Here is a 16,027-nt window from a genome sequence, read left to right as displayed (position 1 = left end):
CGGCTGGCTGTTAACCATTTCAGCTTCTTTTCACTTATTTATCCAGAGCTCTGTGTGTGCTGCATGCTTTCTGTGATGTTTTTTGGAAGAATTTACTGCTAGTTCAGGCTAGAAGACCCATTAACTATTTATTGTTATCCTGACCAGTTCACTGTTTGTAAGACAATTTGTATTTTGGAAATTAGATGAGCTGCTGTCTTCTGTCACATGGATGTACTTTCAAAGGAAGATTACTGACTTGATGAAAATGACTGGCCTGTGGTCTTTGTAGTGTTAAAACAGTGTGTGACATTTACAATAAATCCAGCTGAGCAAAAGTATGTGTGTATGAGGAATGGATGGGGTGATGTTCATGTGTGCCCATGCGTATGATGTGGCTCTTTGCGGTAACTCTGTAAAAAATGTGGCTCTTGGTCTTCGTCTGGTTGGCCACCCCTGCTCTAATATATCATTGACATTTTTGTTTTCTCTTTCTTCTTTAAGCATATGTTCCAATATGTATTCACTATCTGACCCACCAGGATTCCAACCATTGACTTCCATACCAACGGACAATATCAACCCAACCACATGGGCCACAGGTAACACTCCTGACAGGTATGTCTCCTGCACATTTTATGGGCTCAAAATGATGGGTGTTTATACACCGCTTTCTCAGACATGGCAAGGCCACGTCAGCATTTTTTACCACATTAAATGGTGGATAAAGTTAAAATAGTCTCGTGGAATGTGAGAGGACTTGGCAACCTGGTGAAGAGACTGGCAGTCCTCAGACACCTCAAGTTTACAGGGGTCAATATTGTATGTTTGCAAGAGACTCCTTTTTTACCTGATCCAACACCCAGCTTTGGCCCTCGGGTATATCCGCTTCAGTTTCACTCTACGTACTCTGTGTACTCCAGGGGAGTGAGTGTCCTGATAAGTTGGGACACCCAGTCCCATGCTGATTTTCAATTAGACAATTATATTTAATTCTTCTAACACATACAATATAATTAAACCCCAATCGCATGTTCCTTACTGTATTTGAAGAAGTTTCTAAATGTGTTCCTCTCGGGATAAGCAGCGCCATATTAAGTGTTGTTTCTGTGTCTGCAGTGGAAAATACTTCTGCCCTTTCATGTAGTCCTTGCTTTAATCTCTCGCATGCACAATCGTTTCTCAGCCAAGCCTCCTTCTAGTTCCCGAGGCTGAGAATGTAGTCTCGCGGTATTGGAGCACAGTGCTGCAGGGAACGGAAATGACAGTCATGGCACACTGCTCAATGGACTAATAGCGCAAAGAGCATGCTGGGACTGACAGGAGAGAGAGATGTGCATGCGCCGGTGATGTCATTACAGATAACGGGATGGATTACTAGCAAACCGAGCAAGTAGGGTGACATCTGAGGACAGAGATCAATAGTGCTTTTAATGCCGAATTATATGTGCTAAAGCAATGGGAGAGCGTTTGCTTCCACTTTAAATACAGAAGGAAGAGGAGGGCCCTGCTCATGGAGCTTACAATCTAAAGGGAGGGGGTGGTGGTACAAAAGGTAATAGCTGCAGGGGATGATCTGTTCTTAGGTGGGGTAGGCTTTCCTGCATAATTTTTTTAAGAATCACCTAAAGGTGGATAGGAGCTGACCAGACATACTGGGGCAGGGAGTTCCAGAGGATGGAAGAGGCTGTTGAGAAGTCCTGGAGGTGAGCGCGGGATGGGGTAACAAGGGAGCTAGAGAGCAGGAATTCTTGGGAGGGGTGCAGAGGATTAATTGGGAGATATCTGCAGGTGAGGTTGATGATGCAGGGCTGGGGGCGATGTTGTGGATGAGCCTTGTATGTTGTGGTTAGTATTTTGAATTTTATACAATGGGGTAGGGGAAGCTAGCGAAGAGCTTGGCAGCAGTCATGGATCAGTTAGTAAGGTGTATTATAAGCAAAAAGGAAAACAACGCGCTACTATAATACAACTATAATACAACTAGCAGCTAACACTCAAAGTTACAAAGAATGTGAAACAAAAAAGTGTAGCGCTAAGCAGGTGAGTGGAAACACACTAGATACAATTAATGAGCAAATGTGAACCACCTGTGTTAAACCACAAAGGAGTTACACACAAAATCGAATAAAAAAGCAATGTAGGGTGCAAGTAATGCTGCAGCATTACTTGCACCCTACATTGCTTTTTTATTCGATTTTTGTCTTTTGTGATCACTTTTTATACTTGTCAAAACACGTATAATTTTAATAAAACCAATCTGGTTTATTTTGACCTACACTATCCGGAGCCCCCTTCTCTTTTTCTTTTTTATTCCGCTTGAGTTTCCATCCGAAACTAGAGCCTGGATATACCTGGCCCTGGAAATACTACTGCCCTCGATTGTGGGAAACATCGGTTGGCAACAGCTTGGATCACCCACCTCCACTTGTGACTGAGGACGTCTATGGGTGGACCGGATGCTGGGACCTATTCCATGAGGAATTGGAGCACAGTGCCTTTGGAACGATACGCCTGGTAGACCCACTGTCGAACGGCAGGTGGGTACAACATTTCTGGTAAGGGTGTCCACTTTATTTCTATTAAGTGCGGTGTCTTCAGATATCACCAGACAAGCAGATTTCTGTCGTGGATTTTTCTGCCATCCCAATTCAAGGTTTCCAAGAGAAAATTGGCTGACTTTGCTCTAATAATATATGAGGATTTTTGCACAGACTGATATATTGAATACTACTCAACTTTTATTTTTTTCGATTCATATCACGTTATTGTATTATATTTTGTTCATATACAAGTTGTATGTATATTCCTTTAAGGATAATAGAGCACACAGTGTTGTTTACACTGATTTCACAACAAGTGTGTAACTCCTCTGTGGTTTAACACAGGTGGTTCACATTTGCTCATAAATTGTATCTAGTGTGTTTCTACTCACCTTCTTAGCGCTACAATTTTTTGTTTCACAGTAAGGTGTATTAGTCTAACAGCAGCATTAGTAATAGACTGAAGGGGGAACAGCCTTGCCTTATGTAAAGGTAGGCCAGTGAGGAGGGAGTTGCAATAGTCAAAGCAGGAAACGCATGAATAAGTTGTTTTGTGGTGTTGTTAGGAAGGGGTGAATTGTGGAAATGTTGTAGAGATTAAGGCGGCAAGATCTAGCTAATGGTTGGATGTGGGGGCTGAAGGAAAGGTTAGAGTCACCCAGCACCGTGTGTGGAGGGACCAATGGTTGTACCGTTAGCGCATGTTCAGTGACTTTACCATTGAGATTGAGATAGGTAGGAGGAGAATCAGAAAACAAAAGGTCAAGGTAGAGTTTATAGAGGAGTGGGTGATCAACTGTGTCAAAGGAAGCAGAAAGTTCTAAGAATGGAATACTGGCCATTGGTTTTAGCAGTTAGGTCATTGGTAGATTTTAGTAGGGCAGATTCAGTGGAATGTTGTGGGTGGAGGCCGGACTGTAGGGGATCGAGAAGGCTGTTGTCAGTGAAGTAACAATTCATATGATTGTAGACAAGCTTGGAGTCAAACAAGAGAAGGGAGATGGGTCTTAAGTTATTGAAACAGGTGGGGTCCAGTGATGGTTAAGTATGGGGGTAACAGGTGCATGTTTGAGTGGGGAGGGAAAGGTTGAAGATGTGGGTTAGAACGTTTTAGGAGATAGAGCAGGAAGGTGGTGGTCACAGTAATTATGAGGGGACAGGTGGTGAGGTGGGCCACGGAAAGGAGTTAAGCAACTTCCTAAGTAGTAACAGGGTTGAAGGAGGAAAGTATTGAGTGTGATGTTGGCTGGGCGAGAAAGCTGGATATCTGATTGCGAATAGTGTGAATTTTGTTTTTGAAATGATTGCCAATCTCCTTGGCAGTAAGCAAGTTTGTGGGTGGAGGCAGTGTGGGATGAAGTAAGGAATTAAGGGTAGAAAAGAGGTGACAAGGTTTGAGCGAGATGGTTTTGAGGAGAATGGTGTAGGCTTGTTTAGCAGCATGGAGGCAGGAGTTGTATTTGAGAAGGGCAGATTTGTAGAGGGTGAAGTCTTGCAGGGATTTAGCTTTACGCCATGCTCGCTCAAGAGCATGGCTGCGTCTCTTGAGACTTTTGCTGTTGTTCTTTTGCCAGGGTTGTAGCAGGTGAGGCCTGGTTCTGCATGTAGAGAGAGAGGAGTGAGTGTGTGCATGGATGATGACAATGTTGTTGTAGACAGAAGTGGCCAGGTTTGGGTAGGACAGGAGTACGATTTTATTGTAAAGGCAGTCAATAGCAGATTGAAGAAGGGGAGGGGTGAGGCGACGAAGGTTCTTGCGGGTAACTGTTTGCATGTTGGAGGCATGGGAAGTAGGAGTGTGAATCTGATAAGGTTGTGATCGAAGAGAGGAAAAGTGGTGTTAGAGAGGTTGCAGGGAGTGCATAGAAGGGAGAATATGATGTTGAGTGTTGCCATTGGCGTGAGAGTGGTGGTTTGTGTCCATTGTGTAAGATTAAAAAGAGGAGGTTAAGTTGAAGTGGCTAAGGTGTTAACATTGAGTGGAATGTTAAAGTTGCAGGAGCGGGTACGTCAGAGGTGAGAAAGTAGGGTAGCCATGTATAGAAGCCATCGAGAAATCGTGATACTGGGCTGGGAGGCCGGTAAATTTCTGCAATCCTCAAACTGGAGGAAAAAAGACAAATGCAGTGCACTTCAAAATAGGGGGAGATGTAAGAACCTGGGAGGTATTTTATGTGGATAAGTCCAACCCAGCTTCCTTTTCCTCTGCTGAGTCAGGGTGAGTCCAGAGGAGGCCACCATGGGAGAGGGCAGCTGAAGAGGCAGTGTCAGATTCCTGGAGCTAGGTTTCAGTAACAGCAAGTAGATGGTGGGAGTTGCAGATACTCGGAGGGGTGAAAATGTTTTTAGGAGAACCCCAATTGTCATAAATTGCCTATTCTATTTGTTCAAGAATGTGTTTTTAGACTTTGCAGGCCTCTTAGTACCTAAAGGGGCATGGGAAGATGAAAAAGATTTTGGGCATTCCGGTGGGGCGTGGTCTCAGCATGGCTGAGTGAAGTGGAGTATCGGCAAAGCTCCAGGATCGCGACTCCCTTACAGACTTGCCCTGGTGCATTTCTGGCTTTCCCAGGTGCTCCGTGAGTAGTAGCTGCCTGTGCATTACTCCTCAACTATCCCTGCTGGTATGGAGCAATTCCTGAGGCTGATACAGCCTGCAGCCTTGTAGTATGGGTCTACATTCATACATAACTTTAGTTATTGAATTACAATAGTTAAAAGTGATTACTTATATCTATATACAACATGTTTAATGCATGAGAAATCTGCTTCATTATGCTATGGGAAGTTGGGAACCTTTGACCTTTTATTTTCATCAGTTGTAGCTATTGACTTCACTACCATATAAATATGACTGGGAGACCAGACCGGGGTTTGAGGTTTGCTTCAAGACTAAGAGTCTGAACCATGTTGTTGACTATCTTCTCCAGGTAGCTCATTTATAATGAGCTAGTGACTCCCTTGGATTGAATATGCTGAATTTATCCTGTATTGTATCATCTGTATACATCTTTAATCAAAGCTAAGTAAATCTTTTTATTACATTCTTTGTGTGTTGTTGTGTTTTAATCCTTGCATTTACTGACCACATATCTGAAAGGGTAAATATATGAATGAACTTATGAATAAATGTAACACAGGATTTAGCCCCTTGGTACAAGCCTCTACGTTGGATCTCTCCAAGATGGCGCCAATTCACCCTGTGAGTTCCGCTGTAGCTGCTGACACCAGAGCCAGGGAGCTCTTGCTCCCAGGTGTGGATACCATCCTGCTGCCTCTTTTCACGAGGAGTGATATCTCTCCCCCCCTCTCACTGACAGTCCCGACAGCGATGTCTGCTTTCACAGTACAGATCACAGTCCTCCTCTGGCGAAGTTTGTTTCACGTGGCTGCCTCAGCTTCATCCAAGCCTCTGCCTCTAAGCACCTGCTCTCTCTCTATATTTATATCTCCCTGGAGCATAGTGAGTACCCACTGACAGTACCAATGCCACCTATGGATCTTGTGTTTGCATCCACTTCAGAGCAAACTCTGTGGTCCTTTTTGCAGCATCTGTCCACAAGAGCTGATTCTGACACCCTGGCGAACAGGGTGGAGACTGCCCTGAGAGGAGAGTTACAGGGAAGTGTCTAAACGCTGCATGAAGTAGCAGCGTTCGACACTAGGGTGTCTGATGTGGAAAGAGCATGGCGCCATGTCCCAATCTGGCCAGAGTCTATAGTCCTCACAGACAGATCTTTGTAACAAAGTCATTCAACTCCAGTTGTTATTGGACGATTTAGCAAACCGTAGTAAGGCTGGTTCAGAGAAGTATAGTTTTTTCCTACAAATAGCTGGGTTACAGACAGAAAGGTATAAAGTCACAAGGCAGCATCCTGGGCCTCTCTTGGTCTACATACTACCCCCCCTTTCGATAAGACCCTCCTACTGTGCTTTACATGCATGTATTCTACCTGTGGGTAAAATGCTCTGTCAGCTTTAATTTGACCCTCTCAAGCTTTACAGAAAGATGCTTTTTCCAGTATAGGGCATTGAGCATAGACACTACAGATTACGCGGACCTGTATAGTGTACTGAGCAGAGGGTAATTTGCAGGGGTCCCAGAGATTACACCAACCAGTATAGTCCACTGAGCAGAGGGGAGATGGCAGGGACCCGAGATCACACCAACCAGTATAGTTCAGAGCATAGGGGTGAGAGCATGCACCCCTGAAACTACAGAGAGGTAATTGCATGGGCCCCAGAAATCACGTTGACCAGAATAGTGTACTGAATGGTGCGGTAATTGCAGGGGCCCCAGAAATCATTGAGAAGCAATTGCATGGACCTCAGATCACAGTGACAAGCAGCTGTGACACCATTATCCATTTTGACTGTAATTTTATTCTCCTCAGGGGTACAGCTCTGACCCACATGGGCACTCCTGGACCGCCCATCGCTCCTTTCAGCTGCTTCCTACCACTTCACAGATCTTGGTTTTCCCCTTATCGATAAATCTGGCAAAACCTCAGTCATCCAGTGGAAAGTCCACCAAATACTTGCCTATTCTGAACTCCTACCCCAAGATCACACTACACCCATCACAGCTACCTCTGCGGGGACACAAGAGAAGCCAACACGTGGCACCAAAACCAAACAAAAAAGCAGCTTCCGGGAACGCTGCACTCAAGTGTTGGGGAGAAGGCAAATTCCTTGAATAGCCTGGAGGAGCCAGTGCTCAGTGATGCGGCTCCAGACTGTGAACTGGGCCTGGCCACCACACAGAATCAGACCAAAGACAGCATGGGCACAGATGGCACTGATCTCCAGGCAGGTCCATTTTCAGATACCTCTAATAAGACTCACCTTTTAGTGCCCTCTCAACAGAAGAAAAGTCGCAGGTTTCAGAACACTCTGAATGATTTACACCGTGCTGAGCATTGCTATAAACACTAAAGAACTGCCCTGGCTTAACCAGGCCACCCGAACCCAGCTGGAGAAGCAGGTGAGCCTGTACACTAAAGCTATCAGCAGTAATAGCACAGAAGACTGCCAGAATCTGCAGTAATCATTGCTTGAGCCTAGTGGGCTCTTGAAAGAGATCCGCATGTGACTTCGGCCTGTTCTTACAATGGAAGGCATTGTAATCCTAGCAGTGAGATAGTTTAACCATACAGGTTAAGGTGGGAAGGAACTAAAGGAATTGCGAAGCCCTCCAACTGAATCCATGCGTAGCAAAAGTAAGCCTTCTTAGAACAGAAGGTATTCACATGCCTCATTCCATCGCATATCCCAAAAATAAGAGAATTACACCTAATTTCAGGACAGTGGATGGGGCCATGGAAGTCATTCCTTTATGCTCTATGAGCCACATCCAGAATTGCTGCTGTATAAGGCAAACATAGCCCGATGCTATAGAGCCATTTATTTCAAGTTACTAAGTGCAGCAGTAATACAGTGGGACATTTGCAAGGCCCTGACCAGTCACTGTGACAGCCATGTAGCTAGTCCAAGCACAGTAGTGAGTAGTCAGCTGTGCCCAGGAGAAGGGAGGGTTCCTTAAAGTGGTTGTAAACCCTTACAAACCACTTTTACCTACAGGTAAGCCTAGATTAAGGCTTACCTGTAGGTCCAAGAAATATCTCCCAAACCTATATGGTTTAGGAGATATTTGCCCGAAAACAGGCACCGCTGTCTACGGCACATGCGCCGTAGACAGCCACGCGCAGGCGCACTGAGCGCGGCATTCTCAAAAACGGAGCTGCCGCACGTGTGCGAATGCGCGGGAGTGACGTCATCGCGGCTTCGCCGAATGACAGCGGAGGAGCTGCGAGACCCCAAGAAGATGGATGCGGCGGACTACAGGGGACAGCGGCGACTTCGCTGGCTCCTTTGTCAGGTAAGTGACACATAATGGACTACTATGCGATGCATAGTAGTCCATTATGCTTTGCCTTTGCAGGGAATGAAAGAGGAAGTAAACTCATCAGGGTTTACTTCCTCTTTAACTGTACACTTGGGGACTAAATGTAGGTAGGTTAGCCAGTCAGATAGGTCCAGCATCACACTATGAGAGGCCAACCACACTGCTAACATCGGTTGCCCTATTAAAGCAGAACTGTTTGTGTTGCTCACAAGCAGCCAATTTTTTTTTTTTAATTAACCTTAACTGGCCCCTTTTCACATGATGTAAGCCTCTGTTTTTGTGTCTGCTGAACACAAGAAATGAAAGTGCAAAAGATGGCCATAAGTTTTCAGTGAAAAGTGCTGAAATGTGTGTTGGACAGGAAGCGGTTTAACCTTAAATTACGTAAGGGGTTCTTTACTGTTAGAGCGGTAAGGATGTGGAACAGTTGGTAGTATCAGCATGTGGGCTAGGCTCTGCACCCCCGATGCACTCCCCCTTGCAGTGTTATCCCTGTGGTGGGCCGCCTCTTAGGGGGAATATGGCCTGTGCCTCCTCTGGTGTGTGCATGTCCCGGTGTAGATATATACATACTCTCTGGATAGCGCAGTTGGGGTCAGGGTAATGCTCAATTGGCATAAACTAGCTTTTATGGCATTGTCCGATGTTACTTGGTCGATTGCATTTGTACTATACCTAGTTTTGTGAACACTTGACTCGGGTACGTTCATGTAGGGGCTATTTATCACCCCCCCCTATTATTTCTCCTGCCCCTCCCTTTACCTTCCGCATTCTCACCCCCCCTCATTTTTTACAGCTCCTTAATGTTTTGCTCAGACCATCAGTGAACTACTTACTTCAGCGGTTTTTGTTATGTTTTTTGTTTGCTCCGTTTTCATTGTGAAATACTGCAGGCATTTATTTTACTCAGGCATATCCCTAATTGTACCCCTCTTGGGAACGCCTCGCCTGGATCTCAGGCGTTCTGCATCTTACAATTTGTAATTCCAAAATATCAGGCAACAGTCATAGCACTGTAATAAATCTAGGATTGTTAATGTATAAACGGGGATAGCAGCCTTCCAGGTGGTCCTATCTGCTCATCTGTGTACTGCCACCTTCTCACCCCAGCCTGTATAGAAGAGGCGCACTGCCTGACATGGAAAATGGCAGATTAGAGCAGGGGCAGCAATAACAAATCCACTTCACTTGTGTCTGTTGCAGCATTATTAAAGCTTCCCTCCTTACATCGGTGTCAAGAACAGTAAAACTCTTTCTTCATTTGGTTCAGCAATAATAATCCTCTTTCATTGGTGTCATTGGGTAGAACGATAGCACCCCCTCTTCACCGATGCCAGTGGGTGCAGTGGTTACTTGAATACAATCTCCTACATGCCCATTTCTTCAACATCAGGCTAAAACTTTATTATGACAGTCAGGCAAGGGATCACTTAGCCACACAGGTCGTACCAAGCACGTTCCAGGACTCAGCATCTCACCGATTTACAGTTGTGCCACACAACCCTGGTAGAAGAATCACATTATAAATGGCATACCCCCACCTTAAAACAAAATCACATTTTGTTGCTTTGCAGCCGGAAATGAAGACAGTTTTTGTATTATCCATCTGTATTTACCCAGTGCAACTTATAAAATCAAAGTGAAAGATAAAACACCAACATGTCAGTAAAAAATAACAGTTGCCAAATTGGAAAAAGGATCACCCCCTTGTGTCAGTATTTTGTTGAACCACCTTTTGCTTTAATTACAGCCTTTAGTTTATTGCGATGGGTCGCTACTAACTTTGCACATCTACTTTGCAGAGCTGCTCAAATTCAGTTAAATTTGATGGTGACTGTTTATGGACTGCAGTCTTCAAGTCTTTCCACGGATTTTCAATGGGGTTTAAGTCTGGGTTCTGACTAGGCCATGCAAGGACATTCACCTTTTTCTTTCTTGGGTCATTGTCATGTTGGAAGATAAACCTTCTTCCCATTGACAACTTTGTGGCAGAGAGAGGCAGATTTTCCTCATGAATATGACAGTACCCATCCGTTTTTCTTCTATCCTGACAAGAGCTCCAGTCCCTGCTGCAGAGAAACATCCTACATAAACATGATATTACCACCTCCATGCTTTACTATAGAAATGGGGTTATTTGGTTGGTCAGCTGTATTGGATTCCTGCCAGAAATATTGTTTGCTGTTGAGTTGAAGCCCAAGAATTCAATTTTAGTCTCACCTGACCAGAACAACTTTTCCCATGTGGCCTCAGAATCTTCAAGGTGCATTTTGGCAAAGCTCAGTCATGACTTGCTTGCGGCCTCTCTTAAAGGAGTGGATTTTCTCTTGCAACCTTCCCATACAAGCCACATTTCTGGAGAATTTGTGATATTGTTGTCAAATGCACACAATGACCACTTTTTATCATAAATGGCTGTAACTGCTTCAGAGTTGCTGTAGGCCTCTTGGTAGCCTGACTAGTTTGCCCCTGGCTCTTTCATCCAGTTTGGAGAGATGTCTGTTATACCAAATACCTTCAACGTCTTAATTATAATAGACTTCACTGTGCTTCTAGGTAATGATAAAGCCTTTGACATTTTTTTGTAACCAGCTCCTGACTTGTGCCTGTCCACAACTATCCCGGAGATCTTTGGACAGTGCCTTGCCAGCCATAGTTGATTGTTTGCGTCAATTGCACTACTAGGGACTAAAATGCTCCAGGAAAGTTATTTTCAAGCTGAGCCAATCAAAATAACCACAGCTGATCACAGTTAAATGTCAAATTGCTTTGTGTGCGATTGAGAAGGTGATTAGCTACACCTGATTGAGTTTACACGTCATACTTTGGAGGGGGTGATCCTTTTTCCAAATCAGTGATTTTGTTTTGTTTTTTCTGACATGTTGGCATTATCCCTTTCACTTTGATGTTATAAGTTGCTCTAAATAAAGCTGGATAAAAAAACAAAACAAACAAAAAAAAAACCTGCGTTGGTCTTCCTTTCAGGCTGAAAAGCAACAAAATTTAATTTTTTTATATTTTTAGAAGGGGAGTGTCAACTCTGTGACTGGTTAGTGAAAAGATAAGTAGCAGACCAGAGTTTCTCCATCACTCTGCTGCCTTCTCTTGTCAGCGTGTTACTTGTGCTGAATTTGAACCATCTCTATGTAAATGTAAAGATACGATATGTGCCAGTTGGCCAGCAGGTGATAGACTTAATGTGATGCATGACATGTATTAGAATATAAAAAAAAAAAAACACACTTAACCACTTCGCGCCCACGCTATAGCCAAAAGACGGCTACAGCGTGGCCGCTAACTGCCCGGAGGGTGTCCCTGGATGTCCTCCTGTTTACTTCCTCTCTGCGTGCCGCCACGGGCGAGCATCTGGGAAGTTCTGTGTTGGCAGTGTCCCTCGGACACAGGCAATCACAGATCGTGCTAAATGGCCAATCACAGCGGCCATTTAGCACTCGATCGCAGTGTCCAATGAGGTGATCTCATATGTAAACATATGAGATCATCTCTCATCGCTGGCTCTCCCTCCTCACACAGAGACGTGTAAGGAGGGAGAGATGAACGGCTGCCACCAGCGAGTAAGCACACACACACACACACACACCTGTCCCCAGTGCCATGTGTCATCAGTGCCACGTGTCAGTGCCATGTATTAGTGCCATCTGTCAGTCAGTGCCACGTGTCAGTGTCCTGGTGCTCCAGAGCCTTCAAAAGTGTAATAGGTAGTCAACAAGTTAGATGTGTAATTTATGCTCCTAGAACATGTGATTGAGCTCCCTGTATGTTGGGCCTCTCTAAGTGGCCAGGCTGTGAAAAAGTCCCACATGTGGTATCGTAATACTCAGGAGAAGTAGCAGAATGTATTTTGGGGTGTCATTTGTGGTATACACATGCCATGTGAGAGAAATGACCTATTACAATGACAATTTTGTGGGGAAAAAAATAAAAAAAAATCTTCATTTTACAAAGAATTGTGGGGGGAAAAATGACAACACCAAAAACATCACTATGCCTCGACTAAATACCTTGGAATGTCTACTTTCCAAAAAGGGGTAATATGGGGGGTATTTGTACTTTCCTGGCTTGTTCGGGTCGCAAGAAATGATAGGCCATCAGTACATCAGGCGTGATAAATTTTTTATGATTTGCACCACAACTTGTAGACTCTAACTTTCACAAAGACCAAATAATATCCACTAATTTGGGTTATTTTTACCAAAGATATGTAGCAGTATAAATTGTGGCCAAAATTCATGAAAAAAATAAATTATAATTTGCAAAATTTTATCATAGAAACAAAGAAAATTTTGTTTTTGTTTTTTCAAAATCTTCGGTCTTTTTTCATTCATAGCGCAAAAAATAAAAAACCCAGAGGTGATCAAATACCACCAAATGAAAGCTCTATTTGGGTACAGTGTTACATAACTGAGTAATTGTCATTCAAAGTGTGAGAGCACCGAACGCTGAAAATTGGTCTGGGCAGGAGGGGGGGTGTAAGTGCCAAGTAGGCAAGTGGTTAAGTATGTTGTTATGAACACAGAGCTACATTAATGTGTGTATTTTTTATGCATGAAGCTTTAAAAATGGTGATGCAATACCTTTCTCAGTCAATGACCAAGTTGAGGTATGCAGATCAGGACATCTGATTCTACTTTGACTTTCCTAGTTCACATTTTTGGGCTGGGTCAGTATTGCAGCAGTATGTCATATTGAAAGGAACCGCTTATGAATTTCGGTCATCATACCTATGGTGGATACCTATTGATGTCATTACTTTAATGGATCCCTACCAGATTGGTCTATATTGGAAGTCGTGGTCGCTGTACCTTTACTTGGGTGTGTTACACCAAAAGCTTGGTTGACCCATCAGGCATACGCCTAGCTGGGTTCAACCTGTGTGGCAAGCCTCTTTCCTTACAGTGGTGGATTATCTATAGACAACCAGTTCTCCCATATTCAGTCACAATATTCTTTGCCATAGTATATGGACTATATGCACTAACACGGTTGGTTTGCTTACATTTTTCATTATTGTTGGGCAATCTTAATTTGTTGTGTATGTATTTGCACATTTATATATTGTATCAAGTTTTATTGGAAATAATCTCATTGTTTATTTCAATTTTCATCAGCGCTGCACTACATTACTTTATCAGTATTGCAGCCACTGACATAGGTCACTTATTACATGGGAGTTGTACTCTGGTGGGTTTTTCATATTTTTGCCTGGACTTCTGTTATGTCAAGCTCATGTCTAGTGTTGATCCTCCCTCCTATAAGCGATGCGTCTAAACAGTGCCATTCATCCTGAAAGATGAACCACAAGTGGCACTGTGTTTCTATCAAGTGATCAAAATCATTCATGTTGTTGAGCTTTTTTTTTTCTTTTTTTTTTGCAGTGCCTTTTGAATTAAGAAGTGCTATAGACAGATGCAATCATTTGTGTGATAATCGATCACAAAACTAAGAACTGCTACACCTTTTCACAACCAAAAACGAAACAATGAAAAATCCTGTTTTTACTTCGTTTTATTTTGCACATTTTACTTTTTTTCATTTCACAGAAAGTTTAGCTGCATATTTTCTCAGTTTGCATCCACGCAAATTTAAACTCCGCCAACCAGTGATTTTATCTGACGGCTTTTAGTTTCTTTTTTTTTTTTATATTTTTTTTTGTAATTGCAGTTTTTTTTTCATATTTTTCAATTTTTTTTTTTTATTTTAAAATGAGTCCATCAAGGAAAGCTCTAAACCCGTCGACACCACCTCCCAATTCCCGATCCTTCCCATAACAAAATGCATATTTTATGCTTGGGCATTGCCGTTAGAACCCCTTCACCCCCGAGGTCTAGACTTAGACAATGTGGCACTGTAGGGGGATTGGGATGTTGGGACACATCTGGCACCACCTGTTCACCGAGTGCCTTATTGCTGTGGGTTAGACCTTTTAGACAAACCTTTTACACAGCTCTTATAGAACATTTGCCCCCGCTCAGAAGTGAAGGGGTTGAGTTTTCACACTCTTTCTTCCCAGTTTTGTTACATCATCTTCAGCACGCTACACACAGGGACGCTGTCCTCAAACTCGCCTGCCAGCCGTTTCTTTCACTCTGCGTCCCCCCTTTTGGCATCACACGCTTGGGGGTTATAGAAGCCAATCCACAATGGTTCTCGGTTCTGGAGGTGCTGTCTGAGTGAGCTGGTAACCTGTCTTCACTGTAGAGTAAAAGATGTGTGTAGAACAAACCGTTCATTAGTAATAAGTCCTCCACTGACCTACCACTGTGCCATAATCTACAGTTCCTGAAAACTCTGTGGGTGGGGGGACACACAAGATGAAGCCAAAACCTAAAAAAACTGTTCCATGTACACTAGTGCTCTCTGGCTTTGTTTTTTGACTAGAATACCACAGGAAGGGTATCCCCCTCTACACTTATTCATTAAAGGGTTCAAAATTTAAAACCCTTCAGGGCTTGTTCACATCTGCAGCCATGCAGATCCCATGGCTGCTGTTGTGTACTGGGAGGAAAAAACACTGATGTGCCATTCTTGGCGCATCACACTTTTTTTGTCACAAGTGAAACTTAATTTAGTTGAATTCATCAAGTCAGCACTGTAACGTGGTGAATTTTTGCAGCTACACTGGAGGGAAAAAAAAAAAAAAAGGCACTGCAAGCCATACTTTTTTCTGCCGCACCACTGTGACAAAGTAGTGTAAACTTACACCGGAAGGAAACCAGCCAAACGGTCTTTTTTTTTGTGATTTGACAATTGACTTTATGCACTCACACAAAGCCTTTTTCAAAAAGTCTTCTTTAAAGTGGAAGTAAACCCTCCTATCGTTTTCAGCCAAGGAAGCTGCCATCTTGGCCTCCCTTTAATCTAACTGCCATGGAGCTGCACATGTGATCAGTTATGACACCAGCCATTGGATGGTTTGACAGTTTGGTTGAGAGCACAACCAACGTGACCATTAACATTTCCGGCATGCCGGGAATGTAACTGTTTTTTCAAACTGAAAAAGATTGATGGGTTTACTTCCGCTTTAACTGAGTCATCAAATGTTTAAATCCTTTTTCCTGTGTCTTTTTTCCCAGTGCTTGCATGAATTTGACAGGTGGCTATGGGGGCAATACAAGAGTTTTTGTTGGTTGAAACAAATACATACAGTACATGTTTACTATAAGTACTGGTTGTCAATGTCTACCATTTCCATTTGGTATTCTGTGACAGAACATGGCTCTCACTGCCCCCAATATCTCTTGTGAGATCAGGAATAGAGGAGAGCAGGCACAGGCAGTTGTACAGTAGGGATCGACCAATATCGCTTTTTCACTGCTGATATGATACCGATATTTCAGCCACCTATCAGGCCAATAGCCGATATTATGTGCCCAAATTCTGCACATTTAACATTTTTATTTTTACACTTTTTTTATCACTGTTATTGCTGTCACAAGGAATGTAAACATCCCTTATGACAGTAATAGGCAGTGACAGGTAATCTTCATGGAGGGATTTGGGCTCTATAAGACCCCAAAACCCTCCTCTGCACTATGTCAAGATGGGCGTTTTTGAATACTTTTTTTTCTAAAAACTGGCG

The 16,027-nt window shown here is 43.4% G+C and overlaps 1 protein-coding gene and 1 pseudogene across 7 annotated transcripts in view; one reads left to right on the top strand and one right to left on the bottom strand.

Annotated features, from left to right (window-relative positions):
- Positions 1-5,631: 5,631 nt before the first annotated feature.
- On the top strand, positions 5,632-7,614 carry LOC143961991 (CLOCK-interacting pacemaker-like; annotated as a pseudogene).
- A 6,321-nt stretch (positions 7,615-13,935) lies between these two features.
- TNPO3 (transportin 3) overlaps positions 13,936-16,027 on the bottom strand; it is a 90,834-nt gene continuing 88,742 nt past the window's right edge. For all 7 annotated transcript variants that reach the window (XM_077469495.1, XM_077469497.1, XM_077469496.1 and 4 more), the window contains one exon: positions 13,936-14,640. The gene's annotated coding sequence lies outside the window, so the exon portion shown is untranslated. The remainder of the gene's footprint in view (positions 14,641-16,027) is intronic.

Source organism: Lithobates pipiens, unplaced genomic scaffold (assembly GCF_037356315.1).
Source record: "Lithobates pipiens isolate NorthernLeopardFrog02 unplaced genomic scaffold, aLitPip1_a1.2 Scaffold_8, whole genome shotgun sequence".
Taxonomy (NCBI): Eukaryota; Metazoa; Chordata; class Amphibia; order Anura; family Ranidae; genus Lithobates; species Lithobates pipiens.
This window is presented reverse-complemented; position numbering and strand designations above follow the sequence as displayed.